This window comes from Podarcis cretensis (genome assembly GCF_951804945.1).
Source record: "Podarcis cretensis genome assembly, chromosome: 15".
In the NCBI taxonomy this organism is placed as follows: Eukaryota; Metazoa; Chordata; class Lepidosauria; order Squamata; family Lacertidae; genus Podarcis; species Podarcis cretensis.
The window spans coordinates 15,017,116-15,022,099 of NC_137185.1; positions in this window are offsets into that span (position 1 = coordinate 15,017,116).

A 4,984-nucleotide genomic window follows, 5' to 3' on the forward strand; every position below is an offset into this window, starting at 1 on the left:
CGTCGCTGCTCAGGTAGCCGCGGCTTCGCCTCTTTCCCCTCTGGGTAATGCTTCCGAGATGGGAGGGCGGCGCTGTCGGAGCGGGGATCTCGGCGGCCTCCTCCCGCCTTTCTTGAGGGAGTTCAGGGCGGACGGCTGTTTCCGTAGGAAAGGGAGGAAATAGTATATGAAGGTATCAATAATACCTTTCACGCTGGAGAATGACTTCTGCTCCGGGAAGGAATCGAACCCGCGTCAGTCTCGCAGCACCATCCTCATTATTATTATTATTAGGTCGCTTTAAGAATACTTTTTACAGTGTAAATTAAAATAACCTCTAGCATAGAAAAAAATCGAACCCACGTCCCTCTCGTAGCACCATTCTTATTCTTATTCTGTCACTTTAAGAGTACTTTTTACAGTGTAAAATAACTTCTACCATAGAACCTGCAGCCACCTCATAGCAGGTACACATCGTATTCCCACCACTGCTACTATCCCCATTTTTTATTATCATCATCAACATCACTTCTCGGCCTTTTGGCTAAGATCAAGATGATGATGATGATGATGATGATGATGATGAAATTAAAAAAAAAAAATTGTCCGGTAGCACCTTATAGACCAACTAAGTTTTTACCAGAACAAACTTAGTTGGTCTATAAGGTGCTACTGGACAAATTTTTTTTTTATTTCGACTGCATCAGACCAACACAGCTACCTACCTGAATCTATTATTATTATTGTTGTTGTTGTTGTTGTTGTTGTTGTTGTTGTAGTTGTCACTTTATCCACTGAAAATGACTCAAAGCAATTTGCAGATACTAAAACTCATTAACAACCTGTGAGGTTATCCCTAGTAAACCACGCCATGCGTTTTAGAGCATAGCCAAGGCACATTTATAAAGCGTGCCACTTCCCCTCATGTGCTGCAGCAATAAAAATGCTAGCACATTTGCAAAGCTAAGCAGGTTTTCAAATTGGATGGAGGACTGTGTGTTGAGATTCCTACATTGCAGTGAGCTGGGCTAGATGACCCTAAGGATCCCTTCTATGAGTCCTGGGAACAGTAGGTTGCAAAGGGTTCTGGGAATTGTGGCTCTGGGGGGGGGGGAGAAAGTACAGTTCCCATGATCCTTTGGGGGAAGCGGTGTGCTTTAATTTCTTGACCAAGAGAAGGGCCTCCCCATAAGATCTCAGAGCCTGGGCAAGTGAGGGAATACCATCTTTCAGATAGCTTGGACTTAAGCCACGTAGGGCTTCATAGGTCACAACCAGCACTTTGAATTGTGCCTGGAAACAGTGGAGCTCTTGTAGCAAAGGAGTCATCTGCTTCCCTATGACCAGCCCCTGTCAACAGTTTGGCTGCAGCTCTTAGAGCCAGTCAAAGTTTCTGATCACATTTCAAAGGCAGCCCTTTGGGAGAGCCCTGTACGCCACCTTGAACTCCTTGGAAGAAAAGTGGGATATTAAATAAACAAATAAACAAATAAAATGTGCATTTGGTGTGGGGCCATGGCCCTGATCCTGCAAGCGCTTCTTACGTTCTTACGCAGTGCAGCTACAGATAATGCAGATCTACAACTCCTACAATCCCTGACTGCTGGCCATGCTTGTTTTTACTGATAATTTAATTGTTTTATTCTCTTTGTAAACCGCTTCGAGGTTTTTCTGCTACAATTGAGCAGTGTGTAAGTTTTTGGCAACAGCTAAGTCCGTAAGGTATAGCTCAGCCAGTAGAGCATGAGAGCCTTAATCTCTGAAATCTATAGCTTTGAACTCTATTGTATCTGTCACCTTAATAACACCAGAGCGGGGATAGCTCAGTCAGTAGATATTGAGAGACCCTTGACCTCATGGTCACAGGCTCGAGCCCCACATTGGGCAAAAGATTCCTGTATTGCAGGGGGTTGGACTAGATGGCCTTGGTGGTCCCATCCAACTCTACAGTTCTATGGAATAAAAACAGCAGCTACGATAAGTGGCTTCATGAAAGCACCCTCTGGTTAGCAAAAGAGAAACTTATATACACACACAGAGCTTTCTTGCTGGTCCCTGGCCCAGCCATGTTGCTAGACAACACTAGAGAGAACAAAGGCACTTTGTCCCCTTTTTCCTCCCCAAAAAAGTGTGCTCAGCATAGCAACGTTTTTCGGTGCAGCGTTCTGAGTGAGATGGCAGGGGGGCCCAGGGTCACTTGTGTGCATGTCGGTATTAACTATTGAAAGCAGAGAGGCCCAGCGCCAGCTATTGTGAGTATTTGTATTCTTTGTCATGAAAGATGTTTACTACGCTCAGCATTTTGTGTCTTTTTTCTCTCCCCTTTCCTTTCCTTTTCTTTCTGTTTCTTTCTTTTTTATAAAAAAAGGATACACGCACAAACATTCCCTATTCATTAAAACAACTGGTTTAAAAAAAACAAAAATGTCAACACCTCTCCATACAAGTTCAGCTGATCAAGCATTTCACCAGCAGTTTCAGGATGTATACAGAATCTTTCTTGCAATGCTGAACATACTTTTTTTAAAAGTTCATTTTAGCACCCCGCATTCATTAAACATAATTGCTTCTTAAAGAATCATTGCTATACTATTCAGTTTTAAAATAGTTTAAAAGGAACTTTTATTTTATTTGTACACATAAATCTAAGAATAATGAAATAAAAGAGTTTTATATTATGAGGACCTGGATGTTTATTATTTATTTGTTGGTTTGTTGCATTTATATCCTACCTTTTTTCACCAAGGAGCTCAAGCTGACTTACAACCCCTTCTTCCCCTCCAATTTCATCCCTGCAACAACCTTGCAAGGTAGGTTAGGCTGAAAGTCAGTGACTGGCCTCCAAGGTCACATCCAGCAAATTTCATTTGGACCCTTGTCTCTCCCAGGTCCCAGTTCGACACTCTACCCACTACAGTATACCATACACAAAAATCTAGGAATAATAATAAAATGACAATTATTATATTTCTTACCTGCCCTTCACCAGAAAGTCCCAGAGTGGGTGACAGCAATGCAAAATACAACATTAAAAACTACTTTAAAACAATTATGCTTACTCTTAAAAACACAAGATGTTGCCCCAACCATTTGTAAATTCAGTTACACTGATTTCCCCCCAGTATAATTGCTTGTGCCAGTCACATTGCAGTATAATCTGTCAATGTGCCTGGCACTGCAAGGGAGAAGAAGGCAGTCCTTGCCCCAAGGAGGTTACAATAAACAAAATGACATAAGGGAAAACACAACAATGGGAAAGGAAGGCAGAAATCAGCATCTTCAGGGAAAATAAGAATCTGCATATCAAAGAAAAATGTTTCATATGAATTTAGATTTTTTGCAATTGGCTAATGGGATGCACAGTTTCAGTTGTTCCTTTAGGTCAGCCTTTACCATCCTGCTGCCCTCCAGAAATTTTGGACAACAACTCCCATCAGCCCCAGCCATCAACTCAAGGTGGAATACACCGTTCTCACCCTCTTACTCTCCATTTTATCCTCCCAATAACCCTGTGAAGCAGGTTAGGCTGAGAGAAGGCGACTGTCCCAAAAACACCCAGTTAGTTTCATGGTGGAGTGGACATTTGAACTCGTCTCCTGGGCCCTAGTCCAACACTAACCACTACACCCATGCTTGTTTGGATTGTGTTGTGAGTAGTGGTTTTTCCTTCTGTGAAATGGGTATTTTGTGGTGCCTTAACTGATCAGATTTCCACATTGGCCCAAGAGGGTTGGGGGGACCCCCCCAGTTTTAGCATAAGGAGGCTTATGGGAGGGGAGTTACTGGTTTGTGGGGGGGTGGGTCTTGTTTTTATTATATATTTTGCGTTCTCATTTTGTATTTTTAAGTTGTGAACTGCGGTATACAAATTTAATAAATAACCAACAAATAAATATTAAGCTTCCAGTGTTACTTTGCTTCCTGAGCCACTGCAGACTGCATTTCTCATCACAACAGCAACCCAAAAGTGAGATTTCCAGACAGATTTTTCATAGAAATTAAGCAATCCAGATAAAGCTGGGGGGGGGGATATAACATCTCCTACTTAAGTAAGTAAGCTAAAGTGCTTAACCTTATCTGATTTGTGTCATTAACAAAGGGGGAAAACCCATTAAACAACATAGGTTATTACATGGTGTGAGGAGGGAGAGATTGATACATATGAAAGAAATTTGGACATGATGGACAGGGTTGCTTTTGAAACCATTTTCTTGATCTGATTTGTCAACTGCTGTTGGAATGCAGGAGTAGCGACTTAAAATCACCACAGCATAACAAAATAAGAAATGATAAAAGCAGGAATGTGACATTCTTTGATGCACTTCATTCTTTGCCTCTTGGTTCTTAGATGACAAAAGCCTTGCACAAACACAACACCTCTAATTTTGGAATATTTGATACAAAAGGGGAAGGGGGACAAAAAGAACAAAAACATAACATGATCAGTAAAACCAGTCAAAGGTAGCTAATCTAAAACATCCAAATAATAATAAAAAATTAAAGATCCAGCAATAAGCTAAAAACAGATCAAAACACGTGTCAGCAACCTACAGCCAACATGTTTAATCAGTGCTGTGCACTGACTTTTCCAAGTCCTCCTGGGCTTCTTGGAGAAAAAGGTGGGAGATAAATGCGATAGATAGATTAGGTAGGTAGGTAGGTAGGTAGATTAGATAGATAGATAGATAGATAGATAGATAGATAGATAGATAGATAGATAGATAGATAGATAGATAGATGGGGAGGGATCATCATAATCTAGCTATAATATACAGTAATACTTCCCTCTCCCCGCCACTCGCATAACTTGCTAAATTATTTCCTAAGGTTTGGAGACAGAGTCGGTAAAAAAAACAAAACTCTGCAACAAGAGCGAGTTTGATATCTCTTGATGAGTTTAATCACTTGGAGCTATTAGGAATACAGATTTGAGAGCAGCCCTTCCAGAAGCGTTGGGGTAAAGCCAGAGGGTCGGTGGGCGAGGCCAGCTATCCCTTCTGTCTGT